The sequence below is a fragment of the Alosa sapidissima genome, chromosome 19 (assembly GCF_018492685.1).
Source record: "Alosa sapidissima isolate fAloSap1 chromosome 19, fAloSap1.pri, whole genome shotgun sequence".
Classification (NCBI taxonomy): Eukaryota; Metazoa; Chordata; class Actinopteri; order Clupeiformes; family Clupeidae; genus Alosa; species Alosa sapidissima.
In genome coordinates, this window is record NC_055975.1 from 1,651,982 (window position 1) to 1,668,737 (window position 16,756).

A 16,756-nucleotide genomic window follows, 5' to 3' on the forward strand; every position below is an offset into this window, starting at 1 on the left:
AGCCATGCAAATAAATCACTGTTTTACACCATTTACGAGGCTCAATGTATCTCCACACTTCATTGGTAGACTTCCGAGGGCCCTGACATTTAAAACCAGACATTGAGAACTTTGAAAAAGCACTGGTAGTTTACTTTACAAGACGATTTATACAGACAGTATCTTCACGAAGTTTAGCGTTTGCAGCCATCTTGAATTGAAGTCAAGCGACGAGTAAGAATGAACAGGTATGATAAGGGATCAGATTCCAGTAGCAGCAACTGGAATCCATGCATTTCCACAGAATTATTTTTGGAATCTGATCCCTTATCGTGACTAAATTCAAGATGGCTGCAAACGCTAAACTTCGTGAAGATACTGTCTGTAAAGTTGATTATTAACATATGTTATACTTGTAGCTTTGGCAACAGTGACTACTCATTCATGTCAATAAAGCACCATTGAGAGAGAGAGAGAGAGAGAGAGAGAGAGAGAGGCAGCTGAGAGGTGTGATGGAGGATGTGTGTGGGGAGAGGAGGGGTAAAAAGCTGTCCCTGTCCCTGGTTTGCGTGTTTTCTGTGGCTGGTGGTGAGTCTGCAGGGACCACCCCGACCAAAGGCCTCGTTTGTTCCCCTGAGTGTGCGGATCACAGTGGAGTGGTCTAGTCTAATTGGAGGGCGAGTATTTGGTGCTGGGTATTGGGTAACCCCACACTCACCCGTCCTCCCATGTGGGGATTGAGAGGCAGCCAAGCAGCAGGTGATTTTGTGGACCCGGGGAAAGACGGGCTTTTGTGGGGCAGTGGGGGAAAACTCCTTTGTGGAGCTGCTCAAGCCAGCCTCCTACGGTGGCCGGAAAGGGAGAGGATGACATATCTACACTCTTTGTTTACAGCAGCATCTTAGGGATGCCAACAGGACAATATTGTTGATCTCTATACCCCTAAGCCCATGTGAAATGGAGTGCTGTGTAAGTTTGTGTGTGTGTGTATTTAGACTAGACTAGGGTTGCAACAGAATGACATTTCCGTAGTATAGTAATTGTCTCTGAAAATGGTTTAACAGTTTTAACATGGTATGCTGTATTTGTCTAATGTGTATCTGAGAGGTAACTTATGGTTGGTTAAATAGAACTTTCCCAGACTCATGATGGATGATTAGTGAACATATGCATCTCTCTCTCTCTCTCTCTCTGTCTCTGTCTCTGTCTCTCTCTCTCTCTCTGTCTCTGTCTCTCTCTCTGTCTCTCTCTCTCTCTCTCTCTCTCTCTCTCTCTCTCTCTCTGTCTCTCTCTCTCTTTGTTTCTGTCAGGACATCGAGATTAAGAAATAATTGGCTGCTGACAGACAGAATCTCATGCTTCGCTGGGGTTCAGATATATTGTATAATTATTCAGTATCTCAAGCTGCACGTAAGGAGATGCCTTGGCGCAGTCAGACGTGATGAGTTGTTTCTAAATTCGTCTCCTAAGTCTGTCCACATGGGAGCAACGAATCACTCTTGATTGGTGCATTCCAGAGCTTGAGGTGTGTTTCCTGGATGGGTTATCTCAAATGAGCCAAACACAAATAAGGAAAATAGATTTGATGTAAAAGGGGGTTCTGATTTCATCAGTGTGTCTTTGGTGATAGCAAGGGACACACACACACACACACAAACACAAGAGAGTTGAAAAGGAAGCATACCTTCAGCTTGTCTGCAGGACAATGTTATCTAGTGTTGCTTTGCTCTGCTGCCATACCGGTGATCCTCATCATGAGTTCAGAAGAAAGTAAAGAATGTTTGAGGAACGCATCATCTGGTCTTCATTTAGCCCATAGAACCATCCTCTGTTTCCTTATCGGAGAGAGAGAGGGAGAGAGGGAGCGAGAGGGAGAGGGAGAGGGACACACAGAGAATTCTGTAGATGCCACATGGCAATGGAGTCCTCTTCCTGGTTGCTTGTGACTTGGGAGTGCGATGGCTCACTGTGGACTATGTCTTCCTAATCCAGTTCAGCATTTTCTCAATATGAGGCCCTGGTTATTGATTTCATCTACTCCCCTCTTTTCCGTGTCACTTCCTACCCTCTTCTCTCTCTTTGTCTTTCTCTCCCTCTCTTCCTCCCTCCAACAACTTCATTTTCCCTGGTTATTGATTCCATTCCTCCCATCCTCTCCACATTTCCTGTGTGCAAGGGGCCTCTCTGTGTCCTCTCCATGAGCTAGGATGGTTATGGTTATCATTTAAAAAAGAAAGAGAAGAAAGAAAGAAAAGAACAGGTTACAGCCTAGGGTTCAATGGAACAAAGGGAGTTTTCAACAAGATGATCTGTGTCTGTCTTTTTTCCTGCTAACAGGATGCGCTCATGGTGACAAAGAATTATACTCACTTAGCTCCTGGCAAAGGTGTGTGAGGAGGCAAACTTAAAAGTCCAGCAGCTACAGAAGCATACGGAAATATCTGGTGCCATATGCAGAAATCAACATAGAGCATGAACAAGATTAAAATATTTTTTTTTACTTTGCCTTAGTCCTTTCACCAGGGGCTGCAGCGTCTGGGCCCATTGAAGTGCCTTGAGGCAAGTTATTGGCATTATACAAATGAAATGAAATTGAATTGCTCTAACATCTCATTCTGTCCTTTGGCAATTCTGTGTGCAGTTGTACTGCCAGAATTATATCACAGTAGCTTGTTGTGACGGAGACAGTCAAACCCCCATGCTAAGTGCAGAAACTTTGCTGAAACATTTTTTAAAATCCTTCAAAACATGACCAGTTGTTCAGAGAACCCAAGTTCGAATCCAGCCAGGGATTTAGGGCCTCAGCCGGGCAGGCAGAACAAGGAGGTTGGGGGTAGTGGTGGAAGGAAGCGAGCGGTGGGCTGTGAGGCAGTTCTTGTAAATTCCACTGCCACATTACCTTTGTGTGTACAGCCCTCTGCTCTGGCAGGATGGGGCTGTATTTTTAGACCGGGCCGGTTCTTATCGAGGCCCGTCTCCCAGAACCCTGCTGGGCTGCCCTCTCTCTGGGGGAGAGTGGTGGCGGTCCGGGCTCCGGGGGTATTTTTGGAAGTTAATGAAAAGAGAAATCTGAACCGCTTGCCCTTAAAAGGGATGTCTGGGTCAGCTGGGTGGAAACTTGTGTGTTATTAATGTCTTAAACGCTTCTCACTCACTCTCTCTCTCTCTCTCTCTCTCTCTCTCTCTCTCTCTCTCTCTCTCTCTCTCTCTCTCTCCTTTTTTCTTTCTTTCTTTTGCTCTCTATCTCTCTTTCCCCTCACAGCATGTGTGTGAGAGGGAGGTAGGTAGAGGAAAAAAAGCAGAGAGGAGGAGGAGGAGGTGATTGTGTGTGTGTGTGTGTGTGTGTGTGTGTGTTTGAGTGTTATGTACAGGGGCGAAGAACACAGGAATGTGGTGGGTCGGCTGGCTGGAAGGGGTGGGATCGGTCCCAGTCGGGTAGGGAAGGGGGGGATGAGGGTTGAGAAGGGGGTTTAGGAAGACGGGAGGGAGAAAATGGAGGCATTTTTGACATTTTTCAGAAGCCATTCCAGTCTGGTTGAAGGTGCATTCTTTCTGCCTGGGAAAGAGGAACATGGAGACGATGGATAAAAGTCCCTCTGACATCTCTCTTTCTCTCCCTCCCTCTCTTTCAGTCTCTTTCATTCTCTCTCTGTCTCAGCCTGTGGGTTACAACCATGTAACCCTGTTTTAAACACAGCATGACATCTAACGTTAGACTCTATATTAGAACTCCCTGAATGGCCAAGTCCTAACTGAGTTTAAAAAACGAGTGTGGTCACAGAAAAGAATGTCCTTGAACAACAGCAAGGAGCTTCCCATCTGCTAAATGTTTATTGGTGCTTTGGAGACTTGATGGGCCTGTTTTAAATTTGGGATTGTGAGGCTTGGGCTGTCTTAGGTAGCCCAGCTCAGAGACCATCCCTGGTGTGTCTCACGGATACAGACACCATGTCATCAGGACCCCCTTAAAGGTGCCATGTTTAAAGTTTGGCCTATTTTAATCCTTATGCTATTTTTAAGGCTAGGCCTATTTAAATACCCATGCCCATCTTTTTTGTTGCGCACACATGCATGTGTGTGTTTCTGTGTTTATGTATTTGTATTTTATGTATTTATGTCTGTGTTTACATATTTGTCATCTGTGCTTGTGTATAGTCTGAGTGCCTATTTGTGTGTGTGTGTGTGTGTGTGTAAGCTGGAGTTCTGTTTGAACTTCCTGAGTGAAGTCTGTACCATGAGGATATCCATATGTTTGGGGGTGGGTCTTAGGCGCTGTGATCGTTTGGCACAGCCTGTACCCTTGGCCCCCCCTGACTACGGGGGGAGATTTCCAGGAAATAATCATACTTTACCATACCACCACCACCACCCCCCCCCCCCCCCGCCACCTGCACATCATGGTTAATGTGATAGAATGCAGATGGAGTGACTTTCTGCAGACACTTGTTGGTATTAATATATGATGGTGTGGCATTGGGTTGTTGTTGGCACTGGTTTGAGAATTCTGGCTCACTGGCTGGATATGTTACCCATGCTGGAAAGAGGCTGTGGGCAGCTTTGACCTCATCATGCCAACCGGGCTCCCTTGGCAACAGTTTCCCAGAAGAGGAACATTCGTGTGTGACAGGACCACTTACAGCTAGGGTTTTATTCAGGCACTATTAGCTTGTCTCTGTCTCCGCTGTAAGTATAAAGATATGTGCACTGGTATAGTGTGTGTGTGAGAGAGAGAGAGAGCTTGCACGTGTGGGTCTTTATCACCCTGATAACAGCCAAGCATAAAAAGCTTGCGGTGATGTCATACTTGGTGATGACTGCCGATGGGAACAAGTGTAAGTGTTTACGACCCAAAGGGTTGTCATGGCAACCTCTACTGTGTTTTGTTTTATTCTTCCAGGCTTATCTGCAGCACCTGGGGATTGGTCCTTCTTTGCTCAACCAGATAGGCAGTTGCTGATTGGTCAGTTTTGGCAAACCCCACAAGTTTTTGCCTATTTGCTGATTTCTTTAAGTAGATCTGGTCAGTGGCCTACAGGAGAATTCCAACATCTGTGTGAAAAGGCAAACAATTAGAGTACGATAGCGAAAGAGAAGAATAGAGGAGATGGTAAGACTGGGTGGGAAAGAGAGCGGAGAGGAGAGGAGGGCTAGAGGAGCAGGGTAGGCCCAGGCACCTGTATCAACATCCCTGAACTGGCTTTCATAAATCCACTTCCTCACCAGCCATCACGCACCATACTCCTGCCTGCAACCATTTCTCTGTGTGTGTGTGTGTGTGTGTGTGTGTGTGTGTGTGTGTGTGTGTGTGTGTGTGTGTGTGTGGCTGGGCCTGAGGCAGATGAGGAGAAGAGCCACAAACAGGATGCAGGAACCCAGCAGCAGGCTTTCAGAGAGAAGGGGGGTGAACTTGGGAAAGTCCCTTTTTCTTTTTCTTTTCTTTTCTTTTCTTTCATTCTCACTGTGCACTGGTCTGCTATTGTGAAGTGTTTCACAAAGTTTTAAGTTGCAATAAACATTTTCTGGCCTTTCTTGGGTAAGTGTGTGGAATGAGGGCTTTTCTTTTAAAGTGAGGACTGGACAAACCGACACACTCCACTAGAAATGAGAACACAGACACACCGACACAGACCCACCAGTCTGTTCTCAGCTGATTTAATCAGCACATCTGTGTACTGCCTCTGAGGTTGGACTGACACATCAACACGCTCCCAGCTCCCTGTTTGACCTCATGAGAGCCTCCTCACAGTAGGTAGATGCACACTGTGAAATAATGCAGTTTAGTTTCACTGGCTCCAGATCAGTGCACGGACCATGTATGTATGGGTGTCTGTCTGTCTGTGTCTGTCTGTGTTTGTGTCTGTGAGTGTTTCTGTGTCTGTTTGCCTGTGTGTGTGTTTTGTGTAAAGAACAACTTAGTAGAGCAGGTGTGTTGTGTTGTTAAGAACATTGTGAAGAGATGCTGCATATTCTCCTGTGTGGGTGGGTGAACAGAGTCCAGTCTCCTTTAAGCTAAACGTTGTGTGTTGTTGAGAGGCACTGGTTGGGTGCTTTCTCCGTGTGCTGTGCTGCTCTCGCTCCAAAAGTCCAGGATCTCGCTGGCGTTTCTCAAAATAAAATTCCTCCGCTGGATTATTTTTCTTGTGATCAGAAAATATACACGCGCTGAGGGTGAGGAATGCCTCAGACATGTAGAATGAGTGGATAGTGGGCCTCTCTCTCTCACACTCACATTATCTCTCACACACACGCGCACACACACACACACACACACACACACACACACACACACACACACACACACACACACATAGAAAGAGAGAACCTCTCTACTCTCTCTTTCTCTATTCTCTCTGTTTTCTTAGAACCATCCATGCTGTTCTGACCTCCTGCAGTAGGGCTAGTGTTGAGAGAGGCTCTAATGTGGAGTCCTTTGGATTCTGGAGTGGAGTTTTTGGAGTTTGTTCTACTATTAGCTCCTGTGTAGGCATTGTTACTACTGAAGCCAGAGCTGGGGGCGGGGGAGGGGGGAGGGAATTATTACTCTTGAACAAAAGAATGAATGTAGATGTTGGCATTGCTGTTGGACTGATAGAGATGAGCTTTGGGTTCCTACTTATTTCAGAGTAATGTATGGTGTTGGGGTGCTATTCAGTAGATACTCATTCTTGTGTTTGAGAGTTAAGTATGGTTTGGGTGGTAGTCAGGAGAGCAAGAGTAAGGATTGGTTTGGCATGCAGACACAGAGTGTATGGTTTGGTGTGGGATGCGTTCATTGCTCTTGGACCTCCGTGTTAAGGCCTTCATGGCACATCAAGAAAAGAAGAAAAGCACATAAAAGAAACAAAAACAACATGAAAATAGAAATTATTGGTGAACCACTCTTTAAGCTTAGTGTTAATGACGGATACCAGATGGATGATCACTGAAAGATAAAGCTGTATATTTTTTACTTGGACTGCAGTCCAAAGAGCGGTTGTGTTGGGGTGCATTTTGTGTGTGTGCGTGTGTGTGTGTGGTTTGGCGTAAAATGCACTCTGCTCATCAACCTTTATGCTGAGGCTGTTATGGCACATCAAGACCATAAAACGAACAAAAACAACATAAAAATAGAAACAGTCCGGAAACCTCACATTGAGATTACTGCTAATGACGACTCTGTAAGCCACTAGATGCTACACTTTAAAGAAAAACTTTTTTGCCTTTTTTGATGCTTTGTTGAAGTGTTATAAATAGCACTATATTACTGACTGCAGAGGGGGGTTGATGTTGGCCTGTAGGTCCTGAGCTTTGGTGGTGCCACGGTACACACACACACACACACACACACACACACACGACTCATTCATGTTCGAATCATCTGGTGGTGAATCATAGTCTAGCCATCTGTATGATGCCTCTTGTTCACTGCCTCTTTCTTCTGAACCTTCTCTACCTCAACGAAGTTCTCTGTGTTCCAGTAACTTTGGAACCTCCTCCTGAACCTTCTCTACTCACTTTGGAACCTCCTCCTGAACCTTCTCTACTCTGGGTCTGACACCTCGAAGTCCCTCCTGAACTTTCACAGGCAATTCTACATCTTAGTCTTAGTGTTTGTGAATTGATATTGATATGATTTAACCATCAAATGACAGTAGAATGAGTAGAATGACAGGTGAAGAATCGCAGCCATACGTGTTCCCAACTCTACTCTCATTCAAGTGTTGAATTACTATTTGACTTGAATAACCATTTCATCACAGCCACATTAAATTGTTTCAATTTAAATATCCACTTAATCATAATGACGATCACCATTGTGGTCATTTTATTTTAGCAATTTATTTCAGAAATTGAATGACACACCGCAACCTCATCATTATTTCCTGTAGCAATCAAATGTTGATTCATAGCAGAAAATTACCCACAACTTCATATTTACTTCATATCAAAATAGGGCATGGTGATTCATTGACTAAACTTGAAGACAAATACAATGACACATTCAGTCATGAATAATTTATGCTATTGATGTTGAATCGCACAAGTGAATAGTATTGTATGGAGGTAGAATGACGCAGTGTTTTATGCGGTAATGCTGTTACTGAATGAGTAATCACAGGAATATGAACAGCATATCAGTGGTAAGTCACCCATTAAGTTTTATCATGGCGGCTCCTCACCCTGCCCCGTCCGTCAGCAAGTTAGTGCCTTTTTCGGGCGTTGTCGTTGTTATGTCAACAGGATAATCTGATTGGTTCATACACACCCATAATAGGATATGTGAGGCTCTTCCTGCCCGGGTATTGGGTGTGTCAGTGTGCTGTGTGTAGGGAGTGTGCGTTTGTGAGCATGTTTGTGTGTGACGTTGTGGTGTTGGTAATGATTCAGCAACCCCTCCACATCAACAGCTTAAGGCCCTAGCAGAGCATTTTTTTTTCCCAGGCGTGAGTGCTGTGCTGTCGGGACAAACTGGTTGGTTTTACCCTTCCCCTCAACTCTCCATTCCACTGCTGGATCTGCCAGGACCTCTCACGCTTTAAGGGACGTGTGTGTGTGTGTGTGTGTGTGTGTGTGTGTGTGTGTGTGTGTGTGTCCTGTATTATAATGACTGGATACCCTGTCATGATTGAGTCCTTTTTTTATTTTTTTTTTTGCTGGTTGGCTGAGAAGTCTCTCAGCAGGTTTGCATTATTGTTTCTATGAGTGTCTGAGCTTCAGGTTGTCTGGTACACATGCCTCAGTCTTTTGTTTTTTCCCTCTTGACTTTTTTTCTTTCTTCTTCAAAGTCAGGCTCTGTAAATGGTGCCAAGGGTCAAGAAAATCCTCTTCCCACCCACTTTGATTTTGACTCTCTGTTCTCTCTGTCTGTTCTCCCTCCATCTCCTCTCTTTCTCTCTCTCTCTCTCTCTCTCTCTCTCTCTCTCTCTCTCTCTTTCTTTTTCTCTCTCTCTCTTTTTCTCTCTCTCTCTCTTTCTCTCTCTCTCTCTCTATCTGTTACACTCTGTTATTTCTCTCTACTCATTTCTTTTCTCTTTTTCTTCTTCTCTCTGTTCACTCTCTCTCTCTATCTCACTCTTCTGTTCTCTTTCTCTCTTGGTCTCCCTCTCTCTCTCTTTCCTGCCTGCCTCTCGAACATGATGCTCATGTAGAGGGTGTCCACACGCTGGGGTTGGCTCTTGGGCTGGGGTAAAAGCTAGATCTGACCATGAAAAGAATACCTTCTATTTGAAAGGGTCATTTAAGGGCTGATTTATCTGGTCTGGCTCAGGCCAACCCTGGGGAGGTCTGCAGGCACCTGCACGCTCCTCTGGCATGGCAAACACATGGGGCTGGAGACTGGGTCGACCTGCTGCAGTTGGCCCTCATATGGCACTGAGGCCTCAGCTTTTTTTAGGGGGGGGGGGGGGGGTCAGCATGCGAATGGGGTGCAGCAAGCCCTCCTGTAGACCTGGCAGTGCTGAGGTCAGTAGGTTCACTATTGGGACTGCCCTTAAGCCAGCTGCCGTACAGCTCAAAGGCTCCTCTTTGTGTTGGTGTCATTCCTGCATTTGGGAGTGTTGTGTGTCTCTCTGTGTTTGTGTGTGTGCATGTGTGTGTGGCCTCTAAGCATGTGTCTATGGCCTGTGAGGGCGTGAGAGGTTAGCGATTTGCGCGTCATTTAGAGTCTTAAGTGTGCCTGTTATTGCTGGATAACACACTATAATAACAGATTATAACAAGTTCTTCAGGTTTTACTCCATAATGTGGAGGAGGCTGGCCCTCCTGCCTGACTGTTCAAACACGAACGTCGGTCTCACTCCGCCTCAAACACTACAAATATGAACCAACAAAAATTCCTTCCAGAGGATTGCTTTTATTCTTCTTATTATTATTCCTCTCTCTGTCCGTCTCTCTCTTTTTGTCTATATTCTTTTTCTGTGCATCTCTCCTTTTCTCTTTCCTCCGTTCATCTCTCTTCCTCATTTTCCCTTGTTTCATACCTCATGGGGTATCCTATTATGCGTGTTTAATTTGGGCATTCCTTCCCCTCTGACTTGCAGACGAAACAACACACACACATGTCTTGTTTTTTTTTGTTGTGTGTGTGTATATGTATATGTTTTTTTGTTTATTCATTTTAATTTTTTAAATTTATTTAGTTATTTATTTATTTACCATAATTATGGCCAATGCCCATTGCGGCATCTGACACGTGTTAAGCAGAAGTTTAGAACATTATTTTGAACAGAGCAAAGCCCACTGGTGGCGTCTGACGCTCGTCAATGGCAAAGTTTAGAACCTTGTTTTATCTCTTGAGCGTCAAATCCATAGACGTGAATGTCACCAACAGTGGACATTGGCCTTCAGACAGGGCAGTGAAGAGATGACCGAAAATGAGTAGGAGAGAGAGGGATAGGGAGTGGGATCGGGAAATTACCTCCGGTCGGACTTGAACCTGGGTCCCTGTGGTCACTGACCTGCCCATTGGATAGAATTTAGCTCCTGCGGCCCTATCGGCACTCCAGTTGGCTTTCTTGTCTTTGTGTGATTCCATCACTGGGCTGTCAGTTTAGGAGGTGTGAGAGGTGCATGAAATGTTTGCACCTCTCTTGATGTGTGTGCATGTGTATGTGTGTCTCAAGATACTGGATATTATTCTGACTCGTAACAAAGCAGGAGGCAGGAGGCAGAGCTGGGCTTTTACAGAGGAAGTGACTAACCTCCCTTGTTCAACTATGGGATGCCTGTGTGTGTGTTGTGTGTAACGGTACACAAAAATCACGGTTCGGTGTGTATGGTTTGGTACATTTTTGTTGGTACAGTAAGCCTGTAGGTACTGCTGCTGCAGGAATAGTATTTTGAAAATTTGTTAAATATTTTTTGATGTTAATTCACTAAACTGACCACTTAATATGTTTGTGTAGGAACTAGAAAAATTACTGTTGATTACAGTTAAAGACTGTATTTGGTACGTCTCATACCTAAATGGTTTGGTACGAATACGTGTACCTTTACACCCCTGATTGATGTGGATTAGTGCCTGTGTGTGTATGGGGGGGTGTAACTCAGCAGATGAGCTGTATCCCCTCTTCCTTTATTTGGTGGTGTAAAAGAGTACATTCGTGTGAGGGGTGGTTGTTTCATGACAGGAAACTGAGTGTATGTGACCATCAGAAATGACATCTGGTGTCTGTCACTGCGTTGCTGTGGCAGTGTGTTACCATAACTACAGTCATTTCCACATATGTGCCATGATGCAACAGGGATGAGATTTTCTCTAGATCCCCTTTTATTCAGAAACCCAGAGACTCTCAGGACTAAAGACAACATAGTAAAGACCTGGGTACACTTTTAGAAATACCACCCACCAACTTACTACCAATGTAATAAACCACCAACGTAATAAAAATCTGCACAAAATGTGCACGTTCTAAACATAATAATCCTGCCAAAGTAATAATTCCCCCCACGTAATAACTGTTGCCTACTGTCAATGTAACAACCCAATTTCCAACCAACGAAATAATTATTGTGTTTGCAGGAAGTTATTACGTTGGTGGGAAGGTTAAAAAAATATTACATTAACTGCCCACCAATGTAATAAATCACTGATTTAGTGATAATCTATCTGTTTTATCAGTTGTAAGGGTATAGTTGTGAAAAAATGTCACCATCTAAACCATCTCATGACCATAAAAAATGTTTACCCCCCCCCCATTTACTTATACCTTTACTTAATATTCATTATCTTTACTAGGAGCCAAGCAAACCTACATGGACACCCCTTCTGTTCTTTTTATTATTTCACTTAAATAAATGCCATAATTGCAGTCAATGTAGCTTTGCTTGGCTCCTAGTAAAGGTGATTAATGATAAGTAAAGGTATACTAAAGGTATAAGTAAATACTGTAAACTTAAGGTATAAGTAAGGGTGGGGGGCACAACTATACCCTTACAACTGATAAAACAGATATAATATCACTAAATCAGTGATTTATTACATTGGTGGGAAGTTAATGTAATAACTTTTATAACATTCCCACCTACATAATAAGTTCCTGCAAACGTTGGTGGGAAATTGGGTTATTACATTGGTGGGAAATTGGGTTATTACGTTGGCAGTAGGCAACAGTTATTACGTTGGTGGGAAATTATTATGTTGGCAGGATTATTATGTTTAAAATGTGCAGATTTTGTGCAGATTTTTATTATGTTGGTGGTTTATTACATGGGAAATTATTACGTTGGTGAGTGTTACAGCCGTGCGAGTGGATGTCTCCAAAGTAGGCTACACTCCTTTTGATGTTAAGGACGCATTTCAGCAGCACAGTACAGCACTGTAACAGTCCCTTGTGTCAGATGATCTGCTGTTGCCACTCAGAGACAGGAATTCTTCTTTGGCCTCGCTCCTTCTGTGTTATTTAGCCTTTCCTAATAAGCTCATGACATTATATAGGTGCCTGGGTAGCAAATCTGCTTTGAATCTGTTTTATTTGTTGATTTTTAAGTTCTCACATTAACCTTTGTTATTTTTCTTTAGTCTTAAGTTCTGTGTGAACCTGAATTATTTGAAGCAAACTGTACACTGTCTTGTGGAGCAGAGAGATATTTTTGTGGAATTGTCTTGTTCTTGTACTAATTGCAGGTTCTGCTCCTATTCTCTCTGCTCTGTTGGCAGGTCTGACCTACTAGATGAAGCAGCATTGAACCAGACGTGGAGAGAAAGACACAAGCAGACAGGCAGACCGAGGCAGAACTCACTCACAGTCACTGGCTGGGAAAGGATGCATCCCTGGAAAGTAAGTTTGTAAATGTGTGTGTAATTCAGTGTGCAACCGTGTGTGTGTGTGTGTGTCTGCCTGCTGTGGTCATGTGTGCACTGAGAATCCAAACCATGATGACATGTCTGTCTTATCTTGTGTGTGTGTGTGTGTGTGTGTGTGTGTGTGTGTGTGTGTGTGTGAAGGAGAGTGAGAGTGGGTGTGTATCTCTTCCCAACTCTGTGGTAAGCGGAAGGGGAAATGGGTTCAGATGTGTGGAAGGTTCCGGATTCCGAGGCCCTCTATGCAAGCCCTTTGTGAGCCTGTTTCCTGGGATATATAGCGTGTGTGTGTGTTTATAGGTGTCTAGTTGGATGTGTGTTTCTGTGTAAGTGTATGTTTATATTTCTGTGTGTGTGTGTGTGTGTGTTTCCTGGTGGCCCCTGGTACACTCCGGCGCCGGTCTTCCTTCCCTCTGGTCAAGAGTTTGAGGCTCTGGGGTCAGGCAGGCTGCCATTCAGACTCCAAAGCCACACCCCCCCATGTCTCACTTTGCCAATCAACTTAGCTTGGTTCAGACCCGGGTATCATGGGAAATGTAGTATTTATTTTGTTATTCTTCCTTTTACAAATCTGCTGGGGACTATTAGGTCTATCCACTTGTATCGTACGTCATCGTACCGCCCGAGTTGTACAATTGTGCGACGTATGCTACAACACAGAAGCCATGAAATAGGAGATAGTAAGGCATGTCTGCCTGCATCGCAGTGTGTGCAGTGGATTGTTTTTACTCACCAAAAGATTCCAATGTACATGATTGGTCTTTGGTGGGCCTCTCTAGTACCACTCAGTGTAGTTTAGGTGAATTTATGCAGAGGTTATCTCTTCCGTGTTGCATTTGGGTGGTCTTGTCCCGCACGCACACACGCATACACCTCTGTTTTTAATAGACAGACATGCCTACCCCGTTGCCAGCTTTCATCCATCTATCCCTTTATTTTGTCATCCCTTGTCATCGTCCCAGGCCCCTCCCCTCCTCTCCTCCTCTCCTCCTCTCCTCTCCTCTGCTGCGGGCTCAGTGCTGCATTCTTGCTGCAGTGACGTGTTTGGCTAAAGACCTGTATCTGATGTCTTTGCATGTGTAAGGCATTCTTGATACAATAAACTAAATCAAATCAAAGCTGCTCAGCGGCCACTCTCTTGCTGTCTGTCCTTATGTCTCTATCTCATGCATCAGTTCCTCTCTCTTTAATACACCTCAACTGGATCTTGTGGCCTTTGTCTCTCCTGCTGCCCCTCCTCTCTTAATCTCTCTCTTTATATCTGCCTTTCTTTGTGTATTTTGTTCTTTCATTTTCCTTGCTGTTCTGTTTCTCTCTTCCTTACACACACACACGTGTGCACACACACACACACACACCATTTGTTACTAATTCAAGGACACTCTCAGTGTCTGATTGTAATTCCTCCGACCGTGTCCCACGTCCCCCACCGACAAATGGTGACCTCAGTGTGTCCTTCCACTACTAATGTGTCATCTGTTGGAGAGGGGTTTGGGTAGACAAAATGAAGGTTAGAGGAGATTAGATGAGTGTGTGTGTGTGTGTGTGTGTGTGTGTGTCATTCACGGAGTTGCGTTGCTTTGTGTTTGTGAACAAGTGATGGCCTAATATTGTCGGAGTAGTGTTTAGGGGCAGTGGGTCTAACTGCCCCATCAATCACCATGGTCCACCCTAAGGATTAGCCCTCATTTCCACTGTGAGGGAGAGGAGGAGGGGGGAGAAGAAGAGGCACACAGAGGGAGGTGGGGAGAGAGAGAGTGGAAAGATGAAAGGTCAGTTGTTGGAATGATAGAGACTGAAAAATAGAAGGGCAGAAAAAAAATAGGGTGGCTGTGGAGTGTGTGTGCGTGTGAATCTAATTGTCCCTCTGTCATCCTCTTCCTCTGTGAGGAGATGAAGGCTAATCAGAGAGTGGGGGGTGATGTAGAGGATGGAGGTGTGTGTGTGTCTGTGTGTGTTTGAATCTAAATGAGATGGCTTACCTGTCCTTGGATGTGAGGGCACTCAGGTCCTAGGGGATCAACAACACCCCCCCCCCCCCCCCCCTTAGGTTCAGAAAGACTGAAATTCACCTCAAATCAACTCCACTATGATTCATTCAGAATGGGTTATTCTGAATACTGTTGAATAAGAAAATAATTTGTTGACTGGCTTTAAAACTCTAAAAGCCAACCACAAATATCCTGTTTTACTGTGAATGCTATCTCAAGCGGGTTAGTAGAAAATAAGAGTAGTTTTAATTCTGTATTGTATCTACAGAGACATTTGCAATGTATAGATTTGCGTTAATAATGGCAGTTTTAGATCATAGATAACAAGGTCATATGTGTCATTGATGGAGAGCTCATGCATTTGCTCATAAATGTGTCATGTCAGTTCTAATACGGTAAGCAAATGCATCTGTTGTCTAACAGTGTTAGTGTATGTGTGTGTGCATGTCTTAGTGTGAATAGACACACATACACACTCTTTCTAATGCAATTAAGCCCTCGAGTGTGCGTGTGTGTTGACACACGTTGGCATCATTTTAAGCCGTGTGTGTGTGTTTTGTATCAGTGGCAGTTAGTAGGCCATTGCATGTCATAACTGAAATGTGCTTTTTGGAGATAAGTTCACCCAGGTACAGTGTAGTACTCGAGTCTGAGTCATGAGCTAAATTTAGAGTTGTGACTTGACTTGGACTTGAGCATGAATGACTCGAACTTGGACTCGCACTCACGATGACTCGTTGAGGACTCGACTTTTTTTTGTACTATATTTAAAACCATGAATGAAGTGGATTACTGTTACTGTTCAAACGAGCGATTTGATGGCCTCATCCACTGCGCAAAAAAAAGGAAAAGGAAATGGCAACTTGTTCTATTTCTAACAGGTGAATATCGTAGCAAATAGTAGCCTATGGCGATGGCAAAACATTTATTTCACTCATCTCCAATTAATTAGGCAGATGATCTGCATCTCCATTAACCGAAAGATAGTTTTCATCTCCATTGTTGACGTGAAATATGTCTCCATAGTGTCAGTGAAGTGATAACATTATGCAGTTGCAGGTAGCCAATGTTCACGTCACCGGAGTCAGAAAGAAGCTAACAAGATGGGCCCTGCTCCGTTAGGTATTTCTGTCCCTCCCAAACTGCGCTAAAATTGTGTAGGCTATTAAACAGCCAGAATTTAAAAACAATGCCCGGGGGTGGCCCTTTTATGATCCACACTACCTCTTACAAAATAGGCCTACTCCAACGTCCATCTAGCTCTTGTGAAGTATGAACTTCTACAACACTGCCTACAGAGTACAATTGACAGCAGTCAGTAACAGCAAAATGTGACTTAATGGCCTGTGTGATTGGAATGTGGATTGCTAATTTATTATTAGGCCTATAGGCTATGGTATGGCATTCTCTCCGATATAATAAATACAACACATTGGGTTTGGCAAGAAATTTGGCAATACTACTTTCACACAAGTGATGGCACCCCTGCTTGGAGACAGAAAATTGGATTTCATCTGCAATGGGGAAAAAATGGAACGACATGTATGCTTACTTTAGTGCTGGACTTGGACTTGACTTGATCAATAGGGACTCAACTCGGACTCAACGCGGATCAATAGTGACTCGACTCGGACTTGACTTGGATGAGTAGTGGACTCGACACGGACTTGGAATTTTTTTTAAATGACTTGGACTTGACTCGGACTTGAACACTGGGGACTTGAACCTGGACTCGGACTCGAGGCATAGTGCACTACAACACTGCCCAGGTAGCAGATGACTGGAACAGCTCCAGTCCTGATCTGCCGCACCTCCACTACATCTGGGCCAGACCAGGGCAGACAGACCAAATCCATCTCCATTTCATGCCATGTTTGGGCTTAAGCACTGAATCTGCTGCTGCTGTGCGGATGTATAAAGAGCCACAGAGAAAGTAGTGGGGGAGAGAATGTCACTCTCCTTACATCATTTCCTCTGTAAACTGTTTGTTAATAACATGGCAAGG

At 44.2% G+C, this 16,756-nt stretch overlaps 1 protein-coding gene across 5 annotated transcripts in view; it reads left to right on the top strand.

The window, feature by feature from the left end:
• Window positions 1-16,756, top strand: part of luzp1 (leucine zipper protein 1) — a 72,025-nt gene that overhangs the window by 16,973 nt on the left and 38,296 nt on the right. For all 5 annotated transcript variants that reach the window (XR_006025574.1, XR_006025573.1, XM_042073455.1 and 2 more), the window contains exon 2: window positions 12,617-12,737. The gene's annotated coding sequence lies outside the window, so the exon portion shown is untranslated. The remainder of the gene's footprint in view (window positions 1-12,616; window positions 12,738-16,756) is intronic.